Source organism: Vigna unguiculata, chromosome 4 (assembly GCF_004118075.2).
Source record: "Vigna unguiculata cultivar IT97K-499-35 chromosome 4, ASM411807v1, whole genome shotgun sequence".
Classification (NCBI taxonomy): domain Eukaryota; kingdom Viridiplantae; phylum Streptophyta; class Magnoliopsida; order Fabales; family Fabaceae; genus Vigna; species Vigna unguiculata.
Window position 1 is genome coordinate 13,376,535 of NC_040282.1, and position 21,481 is coordinate 13,398,015.

The window sequence follows — 21,481 nt, forward strand, 5'->3', positions numbered from 1 at the left end:
AGAGAACTAAGAGAAGGAAAACATTGATTAAGAGAACTTTGCAATGGATCCAGGTAAGTTCTTAAACTCTTCTAATAATATAATTGTGAGAATCATAATTCCTAAACGTTCCTTTTCTATAATAGAGTAGTTTCTTATATTGATTAGAAAATGGAAACTACATAAACTTCAAAATTATAAGTTATTGATCTTTATTTAGATATGTTTGTGATGAGTTTTTTCTAAGGGGTATTCATCATGGGAGAGATTATATATGTGACTTCAGATTAACCTACGTAAGGATTAATACCACTTTTAACCTAAAATCTCAAGGTAATGAGTTTATGGATATTTTTCCTTACATGGGTGCTTGACTTTGTCATTTCTACCTAGTGTGAGACTTAGACTCACATTTAGATTATTCCCAACAATCTTTTTCTTTAAGGGTGAGTCCCTTTCATATGGTATATTTCTCCTTAAGTGTAGGGTGACCTTTACTTTTACCATTGTTATTGTGGTTATGGTGTTGTTGTGTTATGTTATTGTTATTGTCATCACAACGGTTTCAACCAGTCACCAAGATGAACCAGTGGCTATGATATACACCATGAGTTTTTTTTTTTTTATCTGAGGAGGTTCATTATGGAGAAGTTATATAAATGTGACATGAACTCAACTCAATGTGAGACTTAATTTCACACTTAAATTATTCCAATAGTGTGAATGAAATTTTGCATGCATATAGGAAGGAGAAAAAAAGATTAAAATAAGAAAATAATTATTTTTAAGGTTAAATTAATTTGTATAACTTAGCTTGTTTACTTTAAATTTTTCAAAGTTAATAAATAAACTCTCTTCTATTTGTTTCTTCAATATATATATATATATATATATATATATATATATATATATATATATAAACTAGTTTAAATTCATAAAAAAACTTAATTTATTTTCTTTCGATTTTTTGTTTTCATTTTTTTATATATAGATTTGGTGTATTAAATTCTTACTTAGATATATGGTCTCATGATAATAAATGTCGTAGTAGAGTCATTTAATGGTTGTAGACATCGTGTGGTAGTAGGATCATCCTGATTCAGGTATATATCAGTTGGGCAACTACATATATGTTATTTTGAATAGGGTTAAATATGTTTTTGGTCCCTCAAGTTTCAGTGAATTTTGGAATTAGTCCCTCATCAAAACTTTATACCAATTTAGTCTTTAATCTTTCAAAATGTGTGAATTTAGTCCTTTTAACCAAATTTTGTTAAGTTTATCTAATGTTTCAAGCGCATTTCATGATAGTATTTAAGTTAACATTAAAGCAAAAATGTGTCAAACAGTGTAAATAATTTAAATACTATCATGAAATGCGCTTGAAACGTCAGATAAACTTAACAAACTTTGGTTAAAAGGACTAAATTCACGTATTTTGATAGAAGAGGGACTAAATTGGTCAAAAGTTTTGATGAGGGACTAATTCCAAATTTCGCTAAAACTTGAAGGACCAAAAACATATTTAACCCTTTAGAATAATTAGTTAATTTTTTTTATTGTAATTCTAACTTACTTGTAACTGATTTATTATATTGCTTAATAAACGAATTAAGTTTTTTATTTCTATCTTTTTCATTTGTCTTCGGTAGATATGATTTGTTTTACCGATTCAATAGGTCTTTCATTGTTTTTTAGCATAATTTAGCATAACTGAATAATGGACATCGCACATTGGGTAGCCAAAGAAAAATGATATTTTTATGATTAAATTTTGACATTTTCTATTATAATTTTTAAATAATTTTAGAATATAGAGAAATATAAAAAAATAAAAAAATAGAAAGTCATTTAAAATATGTCACCTCAAGTCGTAAGAGAAAGTTGTCAAATATAGTTATTATAATATTATTTTTCATGTAAAAAATACAAAGATTATATGAAAAGAAAAAATGGAGTAGAGTCCAATGGACATGTGATTATCACAAAATGTAATTCAAATTGCAAGATTGTTTACTCTTTATGTACATTGATCCTTGAATCCAAGTTGATTCTACATAATAAACCACTCTCCAAGTTCAAAGGCTCAATTTTGTGCTAAGAGTGCTACAAAGTGTGAACACAAACAAAATATAAAAGGAGGGAAGGTTGAAATGTGTATTTAAGACATTTGAAAATTTTCAAAAATCAACGTATGATAAAAGAGATTAGATAAATTAAGTAGCCGTCTTTGTAAGAGTAATGTTTGATGATCTTTCATCAGACTCAACTTCAAGTTGACATGTACACTGTCAAAAATACTTTCCAAAATGTGTTCTAGTGAAACTCTTCTTTAATTAGTGGCAAGTCAATAATATGCAATTTATAAAGATGGAGGTACAAAAGATTTACACTGGTGTTTCTACATTGGTTTTTTAAAAGCTCATTCTACGTTTAGTTCTCAATCAATATAATTTAGTTCCATTGACAAACTAACGCTACAAGATACAAGCATAGTCTTCTTTGAACCCCAACCCCTCTTGGATAAACACAAAATATTATTTGGGTTGCAACCACTCTCTCTTAGATAAACACATAGTATTCTTGAACATGCAAACCACTCTTGGATAAAACCTGAGTATTTTTTGGACCTAGGCACTTTTGACCAAACACAATATTATTTGAATGACAACCAATCTTAGTTAAATACATGGTGTTTTAGGTGAAAGGGGTGAGCGTTCCCTTATACACTTTATTTGTCCACCTACGTGACAATATTGAACGGTTAAGTGGATTAACTTAGTCTTAAATGCATATTAAATGTACCAACAACCATACATTTGACCTCTATTTATAGTTTTCTTCGATGGGCCTTGATTAGGAACAACCTAATATCATCAACCCAACTTCTCCTAATCTTTTTTATGGCCATTTTAACATAATTTGCTCAACTAAAGTTTGTTGGTTTCGAGTTTGATCGGACCGATCAGTTACTACTATTGTTTACCAAGAGACCTGATGGACCTCTTTGGAGTAGAATTGGAAGGAGATCCATAGCAATGCAGCGAAAATGGAGGAGGAGCTGTTATAGACTCTCGGCCATGGAAGATTGGTGAAGATGATGAGTAGAAATGTAACTATGGAATGGAAGGTGGCTAGAGGAGATGGATGAGAGGGATAGCCATGTGTGCTCTCAAATTAATATAAGGTGGAGTGATCTCAACACTAGCATTTATTAGCAATTCAAGAGTAACCCTTACATGTGCATAGGAAGCTATCATTTATAGTATATTAGCTTCCTTAATGCAATTCAAATTAGGCTCAAATGAAACATAGATGTAGCTTGAAGAGCAAGCTTGATTCTCGGTCATGTGATGTAGGAGGTGATGCAAGATGACGACAAGTGTCCTTGTCACACACTCCTTTCCACCTTAGGACTTTCCTTGCCTTGGTCATGCTTAGCTTGTTTGTCTCCATGTGTAGCACATGCTAAGGAATCTTAGCCAAGAAGGAAATTGGGCTCGACCCAATTTTATGCACAATGTAATCACAAATGTTTTAGTTTATTTATTGAAAGCAAAGCCTAAACAATGGTCCAATTTAAATCTAAACTACGGTCTTCCATGCATCAACTCATATTTTATAGATTTCTTTGGCCCATGTGAATAAAGTGAAAAGCCCATGATTGACTTGATTATCTTGTGAGAGGCCCATTTGTATCTTCTTCATCATGCTTCTAGTGATTGGGCCTCGAGGTGGGCTTGGGCTTGTTGATGTATTTGGGCTTAGGCTTATTGGGATCACATCATCCCCTCCCTCTTGAAGAGGATATGTCCTCAGATCAACAGGGGTCTTCAAAGCCCACAACAATCGAAGCTTGGTTCCACTAGGGTCACTACAAAAATTTATAGTTTAGACCACACTAAAATAGACAACGGCTAAATAAATGTAGCCTAAACATATAATAAACAACATTTTTATAAATGATGTATAAATATCATGAAAGTCCATGATTATATAATTGTTGCTTTAAACTATGTGGGCAAAACTAGTAAAAATGTAGTCTAAAAACATAGGTAAGGTATAAAATCAACATGTAAAATTGTTGTTTATTGTGAGAATTTTAAGCAACGGTTTTAAAAATATTGTCATACTAAAAACCGTTGTCTATTACCTATAGCTACACTCACCTATACCACACCTAAAAAATTGTGGTCTAATCTTTAGACCACGGTTTTTATAATTTATATCATAATTTTATGTTGTTGTCTAAAGTGATTTTTGTTGTAGTGGGTAAAAAATATATCTGCAATAGTCATCAAACATAATTGCAGTAAAATCATAAAGACCATGCAATAGATATTGATAGAAAATGTGTGAAGATGTGCTTTTAAATTTGAAAAATTGTGATATTCGACCCACTTCACAAAAGGAGTGTCTTACACTTTGACTTAAATGAGTTTTGAAAATAATTTTAAAGTCAAAGTGTGTATTGGCAAAATATGTTGAGTAGTGTAAAATAATGGAATGAGATGGATGAAAAAATGGTTGAGAGGGAAACAAGACAAAAGATGGAATGGAAAAAGAAGAGTTTAAAGATGGGATTACTCCCTTTGGAAATTGGGTCTTCATGGAAGGGAGTGTAGAAGGATGGAACACTAATTCCCTAATCCTGATTTCCCTTTTTGCTTTTGAATTTCTCTTAAACTCTACCACCTTGGATTGTCGTTCAAACTCTTGCTCTTGTCTTAGTTTCTCTCTTTCTTGATATTCTTTTCTCTCATTCTCTTCTCTGGCTTTTCTTATATACTCCTCTTTTGCCTTTTCTTCTTCATCTCTTTTCTTCATCTCTTTTATCTCTATTTCCTCTTTTTGCTCTTTTTTTTTTCTTCGCACAAAGCTTCTCAAGCTTTTCCCGTGCTCTCTTTTGTTTTGCTTTCTCTCTTTGCTCACTCAAGATCAAATCCAGATTGTTCTTAAAATCTTTTTCTTGTCTAGAAAACTTGGCAACATTTTGAATGACTGCATCACCTATGTCAATGAAGTTTTCTATCCTAGACTGTTGCTCTCGAGTTATCTTAAAGGAAGGGGGAATAAAATGTTTCCACATGCATGCTTTCAATTCATAAAATGTGTTAATTCATGATTCTCTCCCCTTTTGCACTTTAGATTGTCTCTTTTGCCACCACTTAGATGCACGTCCTATAAACCTAGAAGTAATATGCCTAAGAATGTCAAATTGACTATATTTACTAAACAATGGTTGCACCAACTTCTCTGTATCACACATCCAATCTCTAAATGATATTGGTCCTATATCCTCCCAAAGAATGGAATGTCACTATGAATGGTATGATGCAACTCATTACTATTATGCATATGCAACCTAGGTGTCAACACCCAACTTTGTCTGGGCGAATAACATTGTTTTTTTAAATATATATATATATATATATATATATATATAATAAATTAATAAAAATAAAGTAGAATAAAAAATTTATATATATATATATATTCAAAAATAAGTGTTAAATAAAAAAGAGAAGGATAAAAATAAGTTGTTAAAAAAATAATAATAAATAAAAATTAATTAATTTACGTTTTTAAGAATTGAGTAAACTAATACTTTTTTTTTGTTTTTTTATATAATAAAATAAAAAAAGATAATTTCGTTTTTTAATTAATTAATAAAATTCAGAAATTAAAAATTAAAATTTGAAAATGAAAATAATTTTTTTGGTAGGATAGGAAGGAACGGTTTCTTATTACGTCGTGCACAAAAACCTCTCTTCAAATTTTGTTTTTTTGGGAGAAGAAAAATGAAGGAGGGGCACGATGCTTTGGTATGCTGGTATCCCTTCCACTCAAAGAAAAAAACTTACAATCACCGCTGCGGGGGCTGATTTTTCAATTCAACACTATGCCTTAACCTATTCAACCCTTCACGCATCATCATCATAAACAATCTTAAAGTCTAACATTTTAGTCCATCATCAAGCACCAGCTTTAATCTTAGCGATTTTGGGTGATTGTGGTGATTGACGATTGCTTTCTTTTTCCGCTGTCGACATTGGTGTCTCCCTTCTTGTCTCAAGCATTTTTTTCCCTTCAAGATACTTTTTCTCATGTTTATTGGTTTAGTTTGATTCTCCTGTTGGGTGTTAATGGGTTCATAAGAATGCACATAGGGATGTTTTTTTATTTTATTTATCTGCTTTGATGGATGCAGTTTTGAGTTCCGATTTATTTTGTGAAGATCTTAGGTTTTAATTATGCCAACTATTTCATTTTCCTTGAGTGGGGTATTTTCTAAAGCCACGATGATACACTTTTTCTGATGCATAGTTTGATTCTTTTTTTGATGCATTTTTTCGCTATGATAAATATAGTGGTGTTTTATTGTTGGTGTTGGATTAGAAATATTTGGTTCATTTGGAATTTAGAATTTGAAGACTTATTCGATATGATATTGTTTGTTGCATTGAGATTCAGTTTTTGATATTTGTGGTTTTTTTTAGAATGATTAGTAGTACTTGTGCTTTAAACTTTGGTCTAATGTTGTAGTTGAATCCAATGCTTGATTTGATTAAAACTTGGTTTGGGAGATTAGATTTAGGGTGTTTCAAGATTTAAAGTTTCAAGTAACCACTCGATGTGTTCAAAAAAATTAATTTATAAATTTCACATGTTTTTTTAAATTATTCCAATTCATGCAAAAATGGTGGAGGTGGGACCTGTGTTTTTTAAGCTTTGGAATCATGCGTACGTGAGTTTTGTTTTTTGTGTTTTAAATTTCAATTGCATTCTATTCACATGTCCATTAGTGTTTCTTATTAGTGTATGTGATAGAATGGTGCAGGAGGCCAAAATCTTGCTACTTTAGCCATTATTTTTTCGTTGCACCTCTGTTTTTTTTAAGTTAGCAGATTTATTTTGCTTCACGCACCACCACACTTCATTTGCACACCACCCCTATTCTTTTTTTAAGTTTGCAAATTTATTTTGCTTCATGCACCACCACAATTCATTCGCGCACCACCCCTATTTTTAATTAGGGTAGCAAATTCTTTTTCTTCACGCACCTCCATATTTCAGTTTGTGCACCCCTTGCTTTTAATTTGGATTCTGTTTATCTATTTACTTCATGCACTTCCCAATGTAATAGCCCCACATCCCTTACATTAAGTTTTATTTTACTTTATGTACCTGTGTTTTCACTAAGCACACACTCCACTCCTTTATTTTCTTCTTAGGCTAAGATGTGTGTACTTTAATACATCCCGCATTTACTTTATGGACCCTGCGTTTCTCTTTATGCACCACGTTTCCGTGTATCTTTTTTGTTTTTTTTCTCATTTATCTCTTTTTTAATTAAATCTCACCTTTCAATCATATCATTTTCAAAAATAATAAATGTATTTTAAAATTGAAATAAGAATTAAAGTAATTTTATTAAAATGATACAAATAAGGATAAATAAAATTTAAAGTTATTTTCTTTATTTTATCTTTTAGTGTCTAATTGACTACTCGCGTCACACGACACTCTTTTTTCAATAAATAAATTATAAAAAATGTATTTGGTGTCTAATCAACAGCTTGCGTCGCACGATACTTTCTTTTAAAATGCAAAAATTATTAGAAATTGTTTTTGGTGTCTAATTGATCGCTCGCGTCACACAACACTCTTTTTCAATAAATAAGTTATAAAAAATGTGTGGTGTCTAATCGGCCGCTCGCGTCGCACGACACTCCTTTTCAAATATGTCAAAGGACAACTTTCAAAAATTAAATCATTTAATCAAACAATTTTACAAAGAACTACGTAGTCCTGATTTATTATTTTTTAATGAGAATACGTAGGACCAAGGTTTTAATCCTTGTCAGGTCCCTTTCACTCAAAACATATGTCTGTTCAATATTTTCTTATTTTTTTGGGAAAAATAAATATTATAAGATAAACATATCTTTTTTTGAATTTAATTAAAGGCACCGCCTTTGGGCGAGCGCTGTAAGGTGCTAATACCTTCCTTACCCGTAACCGACTCCCGAACCCTAAATTTATTTTTCGCAGACTTTATTTTATGGTTTTCCATAGTCTTCCAGAATAAACTATGGTGGCAACTTCAAATCTCTTTTTCCAAATCAATTTATTTTTTCATTTGCCGTCCCGTCGCGATATAGGTTGCGACACTAAGACTATGTGTAGAGTATGTACTCATGGTGATTGAATGAACTTAGAAACTTTAACAAAGTGTGAAAGAAGAAACCAAGGACAAGTAAATCTCTAGGTTAGATGAGGTGATGATAATCATGGGTGTCCGTCGGTAAATGTCAATTACCGATGGATATAAATCCGTCGGTAAACATCCGTCGCTAAATACGATATTTCTTGTAGTGTTTAAGACTTCTTAAGTACCAAGGCCAATCCTTGCCAAGATGAACTTGCAAAAGGTTTCAAAGAACACACAATTGTCTAAGTGTTAAGAATATAGAATCACTTGAGACATTAAGCACAAAACAAGCACAAACAGGACTCAAAGAAAAGAAAAGACTAACACTAAAAGCAGACTCCTAAATGGCAAAAAATTTTAGAGACTTTGGTCTCACAATTATAAACCACTAAGCGTCTAACTATGCGGCCTAAAAGCAAGGTGAGAAAGCACTTAGAACTTTTAACACACTCACTTACTAAAACGTTACACTATTGGTATGAAAAATTGTTCTACTTAGGAGATGAGATTGAACACCTTTGGTTCCCTAAGACACCTAAGTAGGCCATGGATACAATGAAATGATTAAAGCAAAAGAAATTGTTGCACAAGTTTTGGTACAAAGTGAAGCAAGCCGAGAGCAACTTGGATGGTAGACAATAAGATTTTAAGGCTTTTTGGAGAACCAATAAAATGCCTTAGAATACTTCAATTGTATCAAAATAAGTGTCCAAATTATACAAAATTAAACGAACTAAAAGGTGTGGTTGAAATGAGATCCAAAATGTGCAGCCAAAGACTCCAAAACAACACCAAAACAAGCTTTCCAAAGATCACAATTGTTGGAAAATGCACTATCCCGATAGTAAAAGAGGCTTTGGTAGCATTTGTATATGACCAATGTTCAAGCACCAAAGTGTGAAAATGTTCTTTTGCAACACCAAAACACCAAAAGCAGCCAACAAACCTGCAAAGAGTGAAAGAAAGAAACAAAAACAAAACTATGACAAGCAAACTAGTTAGCACACACTCTCTCAAATGAATAGGCTCAAAACTCTCAAGCTCTCAAAGGTGAGAAGAAGGCAAGCTTATAGAGAACACACAAGCTAAAATTCTACATCAATATCCACCACCTAAGGTGCTACCATATCATAGAAACCATTCTAAACTCCATGGCATCATCAAACAACCAAAAATCGAGAGACAAGTGTATGAACCAATGAAAGGAGAAAGCAAGAAAAGCTAATTAGAAATGCTAAACCAAAGAGAATTTAATGAAACATGACTGAATGAGTAAAGAAGAATTGACAAACAACAAATTTAAGGCTGGAAAGAAAGGCAAGCATCACAAAAAGGAACCTAGAAATGCTTTAGAATAGATGAAAAGAATTGAAAATAGAGAAGAAAAAGTGCTCAGAAACAGCCACTATACTCATTGCAATTTTGTGCCAAATTGAGGGAATAAATTCTACTTCTAATGAAGGCAAACTAAATGCAATATAGAGTACACAATCAAGGAATCAATTAGAATAACAAAGAGCACTTAAAAGCACCACAAAACGCACAAAACAATAGTAAAATAGAGAATTCTCGACCACTGTGTCAGAAAACGTGAAAATTTGCCTCAACTTTGCGAATTTTTCATTTTTTTTGTACTCAACATTTTTGAATGATTCTTTTTTTGTATTTTTCATCTAGATGTTAGCTAAATGAGGCAAAATTCAGATTAAAATTTGGACCAGACAGTAAGTCATTATAAATCTCAAACAGTAGGTGTGTGTGTAGTGAAAACTAGAAAAATAGACTAGAGCAGAATTGCTCACGGAAATTGTAAGATGTTCTATGAAAATTCAAGATGAATGAACTTGATTATGATCTAAAATCAAGTATGAATCATAGAAGAACATCTTAAACACTCAAAAGCACAATCCAATTGGTGAAATGGAAGAAAAATAGTGAGACCATTGCCTTACACATCCACAAGCATCACTTGAAGTTCATAATTCATGTTGTGTGATGTAGGACTTGGTTCTCATCAAGCAAGTGCAGAATTCAGCCATATGAACGAAAATTAAGATGAATTAAAGTTCTTAAACATGACTTAAGACAAAACACAACATAAGGAACTGAAAATTAAAAGATGCACTGATTAAAATAAAGAAAAATAGCAAGGAATAAAAAAACAAGTGCTGGAAAACGAAAATGGAACCTAAAACAAATTTACACCAATGAAGCAAGGAGTACTACAAGATGAATCAATTGAGATTCATGTAGCCTCAATGTCAAACGGTGGAGAGCAACAAGAACATGAAGAAACAATAAAAAAACTTGAAGAAAACAGTGGAGAAGAAGAACAACACGGAAATGGAAAACAAAATGTTGGTATTGCGCAATAGAATGTTTAAGCATTTGGACAAAAACCAAGAGGGGGGTGAATTGGTTTTAAGTAATAAAATTAATACTTTAAAATTTTTCCAAAATTTTATCGATTAAATCAAATATTAATTTCTTTAAACACAATAATAGATGAAATAAAGAGATAGAGAAGAAAGTTGAACATAAGTATTTATATTGGTTCGGATCAAAAGATCCTACATCCAGTTATTAATCTCTTAAAAACGAGATTAACTAAATCACTAACAAATATCAGATTACAATCCGATAATAAAAGAGTAAGGAAAAAAAACACATCTCTTGAACACACAAGAGATGAACACCTTTCTTTGAATCACACAGAGAACCTTGACCTTAGCTTTCCTAGCAACACTCAATCTCCTAGAACACCTCTCAGGAAAAGTTATCGCTCTACCCACACTAGGTTTTTCAAAGCTTCTTTTGAGAACACTCAGAGAACACTATTTGCAGTCACAACACTAGCACTCTAGCTTCTAAAAAAGGTAAGTAAGAAGTAACTCTAATGTTCCTTAAATAGGGGTTTCAAAAATTAGGTTAAAAAACTGAACAGTCGTGCTCAACTTACTAGGATAATCGATTATCACTAGTGATAATCTAGTGATAATCGATTATTCCAATGCATTTTCTAAAAACAAGGTTTTGAGCAAATAATCTTGATTATTCCAGTGTTATCCTGAAAAAATTGACTCAGCTCAGGATAATCGATTATCCTAAGTGATAATCAATTATCACATTGATTTTTCGAGAAATTACAGATTTTTGATCTTTGCATGTTGATTCTAACTAATCTAATTACTATTTACAAGATAGCTTTAAACATAAAAATAATATTCTTCAAATTGACTTGCAGATGGCTTTTAGGCTTCTTTTATCATCATCATCAAAATCTTGCTTCATCATTAGACTTGTATTTGCTTTTGCCAACAATCTCCCCCTTTTTTATGATGATCAAAACAATATGTTTAAAGTATCTGCAATCAAAAGATCTCACAAATAGATTTGTTAGTAGTACTGTTTGGTTTAAACTTTTAAACTTTTTCTCCCCCTCTTTTGATCATTTGAAAAAAAAATTAAGAGAAAAGCTCCCCCCTAATTAGACAATGCTAAATAAAATGGACTTTTATTAGGAACTAATAACCATGGTAAGCACTTTACAATAGCAATAAAAATAATAACAATGATGTAGACATTTAAAATTCTTGACTCATGTCATCATCTTCATCATATTTGTCAAACTTATGTTCTAGATTAGAAATCATAGAATTTAGTCCTCTAATTAAGCCAGTGACTTCTTCTTGTCGGGTAGTGGAGATGAGAAAGAATTCTTCAAGTCTCTGGTTTAGGTTTAAGATGTGATCCTCTAAAGAAGAGGATGAGCCACCAACCCCACTTGATGAGCCAATATTTGTGTCAACAGGAGGGATATGAGCAGTGGGAGGATTCTCTTCTTCTTCATGGTCCGAGGGAGGCATATCATCCTTGTGAATGTAAGTATTCCCAAAAGGAATAAATTTCATTTGCTTCAAGGAATTTTCCGCAATTTTGTTTGCCTCAATAGTGTTATGAGATTGTTCATCAGAGACATTTACACCTTTATACTCACAAATGCGAGAGATGAGCAAAGAATATGGGAGTGGATATTGAGGCAGTCGCTTGGCTTTCAGCATTGTGTCAAGGATAATGCTTGGCCAATGGATAGGAATGTGATTGAGCATAACATAAATCATGAGATCAGCTTCACTGCATTGTGCATGATTTGTACCACGTGGACATATAATCCAGACAATAAGATAGTGAAGAAGACGCTCATAAACCTTGAGAGGTCCTGCTAGCAATTGTCGGCCTATTTCTTGATCCGGTCTTCGCATAAATGATCTATAGGCAAATATTCTGTTGATTCCTTCAATGTCAACAATGAGGATTGGAGATGTGCCATCATGAATGGGAAATTGAGCAACATTTCCTAAATATCATCATCCAGAATGATGTCGACACCTTTCACTTTTGTAAACCCCACTCCATCTCTGAATTTGTAGTTGAAGTAGAAGGCCCGTACCAGATCGGGGTAGTAGGTGCCCTACATCTCTGTGAAGAATTTGACCCCTTGTTCAGCAAGAAAGACAAGGATTGTAAAACGCCGATTTACAAACCATTGAGATTTGATGAATTTTGGAGTGATAAAAGGCTTGTCTTTCCATAGAGTGATGAATTCAGATCGCCTATCTTCATCTAAAATCCAGCCTTCGATGGAGGTAGTCCTAGGTGCAGTTGAGGGTTGAGGAGCACGAGATGCAGTTCTTCTATGGGTAGGAATCTTCCTACGAGAAGCTTCAACCATTGTTTAAGTGGAGGAGAAGGAAGCTTTGAGAGTTTTTAAGAAAATGAAGGGTTCTAAAGATTGTGAGGGGGTGAAAAGAGTGTAACAGCGACTAGAATGGCATGTATTTATAGGGAAATGTCTCTAATGGCCATATACACGGATTTTAATGCAAATCTAGCTGTTACAACGGCTAGGTTTTGAAATTATTTGGTCCAACAATGTGTAATAATCGATTATCTGAAAGTGACAATCGATTATTGTTTCAAAAACTGTGTGAAACATGAATCCTAACGAACTGATAATCGATTATCCTAAGTGATAATCGATTATTCTAGAGTGGTTTTGAAACTTGGCTCAGAATTTAATGATAATCGATTATTACATCCAATAATCGATTATTCCAAAATGTTTTGGAATTTTTAATAGAGGCTGATAATCGATTATTGGCATTGATAATCGATTATTGACGTTGTTTTTCGGATTTTTGAAGGAACTTGAATTTTGACACTTTTTAAGAAATCTCTAATATGCCTAAGTCTCTTCTTAGTTCATAAAATCTATCTTTAGCTAATGGTTTGGTAAAGATATCAGCTAATTGATGCTTTGTATCTACATATTCTATCTCACAGTGGCCTTTACTTATGTGATCTCTTAAGAAATGGTGTCTTATTTCAATGTGCTTTGTCCTAGAGTGCATTATGGGATTTTTGGTTAAGTTAATAGCATTGGTATTATCACATTTCAGAGGTATATGATTTAGAAAGATATTATAGTCTTCTAATTGTTGTTTCATCCAAAGAATTTGAGCACAACAGTTTCCAGCTACTATGTATTCAGCCTCTATAGTTGACAAAGCCACACAAGCTTGTTTCTTAGAGTGCCAAGAGACTAATGAACTTCCTAAGAGGTGACAAGTACCACTGGTACTTTTTCTATCTATTTTACAACCACCATAATCAGCATCTGAATAGCCTATCAAACTAGGAGATGCTCCTGAAGGGTACCAAAGTCCAAAGCATGCAGTTTCTTTTAAATATTTTAAGATTCTTTTCATAGCAGTAAGATGTGATTCTTTTGGATTGGCTTAAAAATGAGCACACACACATACAACTTGCATAATGTCAGGCCTACTTGCAGTAAGATACAACAAAGAACCTATCATGCCTCTAAACTTAGTCTGATTTACTTCTATTCCTGATTAATCTTTGTCTAAATAGCAGGAGGTTCCCATAGGAGTACTTGCTTCCTTAGTAGTATCCATTCCAAATTTCTTAAGTACTTCTTTACAGTACTTAGATTGAGAAATGAAAGTTTCATTTTCCATTTGCTTAATTTGTAGACCCAAAAAGAATGTCAATTCTCCCATAATTGATATTTCAAATTCTCCCTGCATTATACTAGCAAAGCCCTTACATAGAGAACTATCAGTAGACCCAAATATTATGTCATCTACATAAATCTGAACTAGCAAAATATGCTCATCTACTATTTTAATAAACAAAGTTAGATCAATTTTACCTCTTTCAAAATCATTTTCTAACAAAAATGTACTTAATCGTTCATACCAAGATCTAGGTGATTGTTTTAATCCATACAATGCTTTCTTCAATTTATAAATGTGATTAGGAAACTTATAGTCTTCAAAGCCAGGTGGTTGTTCAACATACACATTTTCTTTAATAAATCCATTTAAGAAATCCCTTTTGACATCCATATGATACAATTTAAATTTCATGAGAGAAGCATAAGCAAGAAGTAAACGTATAGCTTCTAACCTGGCAACTGGAGCATATGTCTCATCATAGTCTATACCTTCTTCTTGTCTATATCCTTTTGCTACAAGTCTGGCTCTATTTTTAGTGATGTTTCCATCTTCATCCAGCTTGTTTCTAAACACCCATTTTGTTCCTATGACTTGGTGTGAATCATCCCGAGGAATGAGTTCATAAACTTCATTTCTTTCAAATTGATTTAGTTCTTCTTGCATTGCTATACACCATTGATCATCTTGGAGAGCTTCTTCTACATTTTTGGGTTCTATCTGTGAAACAAAAGCAACAATCATACATAAATTTGACATATTTCTAGTAACTACTCCCTTTGATATATCTCCAATGACATTTTCCAAAGACAATCCTCTAGGTGATTTCCAGCTTTTGGCAAGATCTTTAGGTTCAGCCAATGGGTTCTCATTTTGGTACATCTCATCAAGAGCTTCTTTGAAATATTCTTCATCACCTGCATTTGTTTTATTTGACTCAAGAGGGTTCTCCTCAAGGTCCACAATTTCATAAAAAACAACATGCATAGATTCTTCTATATTCAAAGTTCTTCTATTAAAAACTCTATAGGCTTTACTAGTTAATGAGTATCCTAAGAAAATAACTTCATCTGCTTTAGAGTCAAATTTACCCAAATTTTCTTTTCCACTATTTAGGACAAAACATTTGCATCCAAATATTTTTAAATGTGCTACATTAGGCTTTCTTCCTTTAAACAATTCATAGGGGGTAATTTTCAAAATTGGTCTAATGAGCATTCTATTTAATACATAATAAGCCGTGCTCATAGCATCAGCCAAAAATATTTAGGCACATCATATTCGTTCAACATTGTGCGAGCTAATTCTTCTAAAGATCTATTTTTCCTTTCTACAACTGCATTTTGTTGAGGAGTTCTAGGTGCAGAAAAATTATGCATAATTTCGTTTTCTTCACAAAAGTTTTCAAACAATTCATTTTGAAATTCTCCACCATGATCACTTCTCAAAACTTTAATTTTCAAATCTTTTTCATTTTGAATCACTTTTGCAAATTTCTTAAAGGCTTTAAAGGCCTCACTTTTTAGTGTGAGAAAGAAGGTCAATGTATATCTTGAGTAATCATCAACAATAACAAGAGCATAATAATTTCCCCCAAAACATTTTGTCCTTGAAGGACCAAACAAATCCATATGCAAAAGTTCTAAAGGCTTTGATGTAGAAATCACATTTTTTGAATGAAATGATGATTTTACTTGTTTTCCTTTTTGACATGCATCACATAGTTTATCTTTTTCAAACTTTATTTTTGGCAATCCAATTACTAATTCTTTAGAAATTAGTTTGTTTAATTGTTGCATGTGAATATGAGCAGCTCATTTATGCCACAACCAAGGATTTTCTTCTTTAACAACCAAACAAGTTATATCACTAGATGATGCAGTATCAAGATCAATCAAGTAAATGTTATTGTGTTTCATACCTTTTAAGGCTACTTCGTTGGAGTCCTTTTGATGAATAATGCAAAAGTCACTCTCAAATATTACTTTGAGTCCTTTATTACATAATTGGCTTATGCTGAGAAGATTGTGCTTTAGTCGTTCCACATACAGTACATCCTTGATTTCCAAAGTGTTTCTTCCACCTACATCACCCGTTCCAAGTATTTTTACCTTGTTGTTATCCCCATATGTAACAAATCCTTGTTCCTTTCTTTTAAAGTTCTTAAACTTCTTTTTGTCTCCAGTCATGTGTATTGAACAACCACTGTCAAGATACCACATTGATCTTCTAGATTTAGAAGTCATCTGTAAAATAAGGAAACAATTCATTTAGGTCCCCAACAACTTGTTTGGGTCCTTGGGGTTAGAAGAAAAATATCTACTTATGAACAGACACCCAATGATACTTCCTATTTGGAACACCAAAATGTTTAATATTGCATTTATTTGAAGTATGACCCTTTTTCACGCAATAAAAACATGTAGCAGTACATGCATATGTATTCATAGAATGAGACGTTCCTTTTTCTACCCAAACTCTACGAGTTCTTTTAGTTTTATTTTTAAAATTATGATTATGAGCATGCTTGGTCTTATTTGGATTTTTCTTAAGATCAAACTTTTCACAGTTTTTATTTTCTAAGGCATCTTCAAGATGTTTCTCCAAAATACATATATCAAACATGTAACTTTTACATGAAGCACATTCAACAATTTCTTTTTCTTTATTTTCTAATATTAAAATTTTATTTTTTAGAAATTCTTCTTCTTCAAGAGAGATTTTTCAAATTTACTTTGCAAATCTTTAAAATCAGATTTTAACTTTTTATGAGCAATATCCAATTTACTAGATTTAACAAGTAATTGTTGAAAAGCATCATACAGATTATCATAGTCATTTTCATTGCAAGTAGAATTTACCTCACTGTCAGAATCATCGTGATTAGCCATCAAACATAGATTTGCTTCTTCATTATCAGTATCGCTAGAATTTGATGAGCTTGAGGCATTGTCTTCCCATGCTATGTATGCCTTCTTTTTAAAGTATTTTCTGCCCTTCTTTTCTTCACTTTTCTTTGAATTTGGGCAATCAGCCTTGACGTGTCCAGATTCTCCACATCCGTAGCATTTGAAATTAGAGGATGATCCTTGATTCTCCTTCTTGTTGTTCTTGAATTGATTTTTACCTTTGGCCTTCATGAATTTTGTAAACTTCTTAATCATGAGACTAAGATTTTCATTGTCATCCGAATCTTCTTCTTCCTTTTGCTTTTTGCCTTTAACTACTTCAGTTTTGAAAGCAATGTTCTTCTTTCTTCCAATATCTTCTTCTTCATTTAGTCTACCCAGTTCAAGCTCATGCTCCCTTAGCTTTCCAAATAGGGTCGCCATCGTCATTGTCCCAAGATTTTATGACTCCGTGATGGTTGTCACCTTTGGCTGCCAAGTCCTGTTGAAGGATTTAAGAATTTTTATATTTAATTCATCAGTGTCAAAAGTTTTACCTAGACCTGTGAGATGATTGACGATGTGTGTGAATCGTTTCTGCACATCATAAATAATTTCTCCTTGTTGCATTCGAAACATTTCGTATTCTTGGATCAAGGAGTTCTTGCGTGCCTTTTTCACATCGTTTGTTCCTTCATGGGTCACACGCAATATTTCCCACGTATCTTGTGCATTGGTGCAGACTGAAATCCTGTAAAACTCATCTAGGGTTAAAGCAGATGAAATTATATTTCTAGCTTTTACATCATACTAAGCTCGTCTATTTTCGTCTGCTGTCCATTGCGAGAATGGCTTTAGTTCCTGCACATCATTTACAACATTAACAGGAAGAAATGGACCATTTAACACAGCATCCCAAATACCTCTATCAATAGATTCCAGAAAAATTTGCATCCTGACTTTCCAAAAAGGATAATTTTCACCAGTAAATAGCGGAGGTTTGTTGATAGACGCACCCTTAGCAAAAGTTTGATTTTGTCCAACCATTTTCAAAAAATTTGAATAACTATCAAAGCAAGCTTTGATACCAATTATTGGTATCGCGCAGCGGAATGGACAAAAACCAAGAGGGGGGTAAATTGGTTTTAAGTAATAAAATTAATACTTTAAAATTTTTCCAAAATTTTATTGATTAAATCAAATATTAATTTCTTTAAACACAATAATAGATGAAATAAAGAGATAGAGAAGAAAGTTGAACACAAGTATTTATACTGGTTCGGATCAAAAGATCCTACATCCAATTGTTAATCTCTTAAAAACGAGATTAACTAAATCACTAACAAATATCATATTACAATCAGATAATAAAAAAGTAAGGAAAGAAAACACCTCTCTTGAACACACAAGAGATGAACACCTTTCTCTGAATCACACAGAGAACCTTGACCTTAGCTTTCCTAGCAACAGTAGCAGCACTCAATCTCCTAGAACACCTTTCAGGAAAAGTTATCACTCTACCCACACTAGGTTTTTCAAAGCTTCTTTTAAGAACACTCAGAGAACACTCTTTGCAGTCACAACACTAACACTCTAGCTTCTAAAAAAGGTAAGTAAGAAGTAACTCTGATGTTCCTTAAATAGGGGTTCCAAAAATTAGGTTAAAAAATTGAACAGTCGCGCTCAACTGACCAGGTGATAATCGATTATTCCAGTGCATTTTCTGAAAACAAGGTTTTGAGCAAATAATCGATTATCAGAAGTGATAATTGATTATTCCAATGCTATCCTAAAACAATTGACTCAGCTCAGGATAATCGATTATCCTAACATTTTGATTTTTTGAGAAATTACATATTTTTTATCTTTGCATGTTGATTCTAACTAATCTACTATTTACAAGATAGCTTTAAACATAAAAATACATGTTCTTCAAATTGACTTCCAAATGGCTTTTAGGCTTCTTTTATCATCATCAAAATCTTGCTTCATCATTAGACTTGTATTTGCTTTTGCCAACACAAAACACAAGTATGGATCAAGAACCTTACCCAAACCAAGAGGATGGATGCACCAAAGGCTTGAATGGCTCTAGATACCATTGATGGACCTCTTTAGAGTAGAATTGGAAGGAGATCCATAACAATGCAGCGAAAATGGATGAGGTGTTGTAGACTTTCGACCATGGAAGATTGGTGAAGATGAAGAGTAGAAATGAAACTATGGAATTGAAGGTGGCTAGAGGAGATGAAGGAGAAGGATAGCCATGTGTGCTCTCAAATTAATAGAGGGTGGAGTGATCTCAACACTAGCATCTATTAGCAATTCAAGAGTAACCCTTACATGTGCATATGAAGCTATCATTTATAGTAGATTAGCTTCCTTAATGCAATTCAAATTAGGCACAAATGAAACATAGATGTAGCTTGAAGAGCAAGCTTGATTCTCGGCCATGTGATGTAAGAGGTGATGCAAGATGACACCAAGTGTCCTTTTCACACAGTCCTTGCCTTGGTCATGCTTAGCTTGCTTGTCTCCATGTGTAACACATGCTAAGGAATCTTGGCCAAGAAGGAAATTGGGCTCGACCCAATTTTATGCACAATGTAATCACAAATGTTCTAGCTTATTTATTGAAAGTAAAGCCTAAACAATGACCCAATTTAAATCTAAACTATGGTCTTCCATGCATCAACTCATATTTTATAGATTTCTTTGGCCCATGTGAATAAAGTGAAAAGCCGATGATTGACTTAATAATCTTGTGAGAGGCCCATTTGTATCTTCTTCATCATGCTTCTAGTGATTGGGCCTCGAGGTGGGCTTGGGCTTGTTGATGCATTTGGGCTTAGGCTTATTGGGATTACATCAAGACCATAACAACTGAACTGTAGAGAGCATAATCAAACGGGTACTAAGGCTCTCAACCGTTCAGTTACATCATGGTAATCGATAATCAAGATAGGAATTTAAATTTCAGGGGACATGGATAACGAATAGTGGTTTTATCAACCGTGTAGTTATGTCACATTGATTGATGGATGTTGTGTAAGATAAGTTGAAGTACTAACACAAGACGTCACTGTTTGCAAATCGGAATTCATGTACACCCCGTACACATAGTATTTTTTGAACATGTCTACTTCTAGCTAAACAATCACAATTTTTCTAACCAAAAGATGATAGCATCCTAAGATGGATAGAAGATTAAGAATATTATTGTATGTGTCGATGAACACAATAGTGTTCTTACTCAAGAGCTAAGGCTTGACAACTCATTTGCTAGTTAGCCGATTAAACCTTTGACAAGACAAGTCAAGATTTTCAACATGCTTTGCTAATACAAGTCGTTCTACTCTCTCTACTTTCTTATAAACAAAATGACATGTCATGCTAAAATACACCGAACGAATCCATTATGCAACCTTTATTTAATAGTTATTTTTATGATTGATAAAGTATAATATAAATTAAGTTTGATTATATAAACATAACTAGTAATATTTGTTCTATGGGTGAAACACATAAAAATATTAGAGTAGAATTTATTTGAATTGTTACCTTCGTTTGTTCTCTTCAAATGTGAATGAAAATTTTAAAATCAAATTTAAAAAATATAATAGTCAACTTAAAATATTTAAATTTTGTCAAATTCTGATCGGATCGACTGGACCAAATTTGGCCAGCGTAAACTCAGTCAAATTTAGCCAAATTTAAGCCAGGATTGACTAGGCTGAATTTGACTAAGGTCAATTTACCCAAATTTGGTTAAATTTTGGACGGATCAGACTAGATCAAATTTGGCTAAATTTTGGCCAGACCAACTCCACCACATTCGGCCAATTTTGGATGGAGATGACTCGGTTGAATTCGGCTAGGTCAACTCGGCCAAATTTAGGCTACATCGACTTGGGTGAATTTCGCCAGGGTCAACTCGGCCAAATTCAGCCAAATTTTGGTGAGGCTAACTCCAAAATTTGCCAAATTTTGGCTCACGTGAATTCGGCCGAATTTCGGATAGCACTATCTCGGTCAAATTCGGCCATGATAAAGATGTAAAAATGAGCAAGGGCAAGGATCCACTTGAAGAACTTAGAGGACCCATGACAAGGGCTAGAGCAAGAAAAGCAAATGAAGCTCTTCAACAAGTATTATCTATATTATTTGAATACAAGTCCAAGTTTCAAGGAGAAAAGACCCATGTTGTGAAATGCATCATGACCTAAATGGAAAAGGACTAATGTTGTGCTGCAATTTTTTTTATGTTATTAGTTTGTTTAAATAATGGCCTAATCATTTGTAAAAATTGGTTGACCAAATTATGTTTTGGATTAACCGATTAATGGACTTTAGTTTCGCTTTAT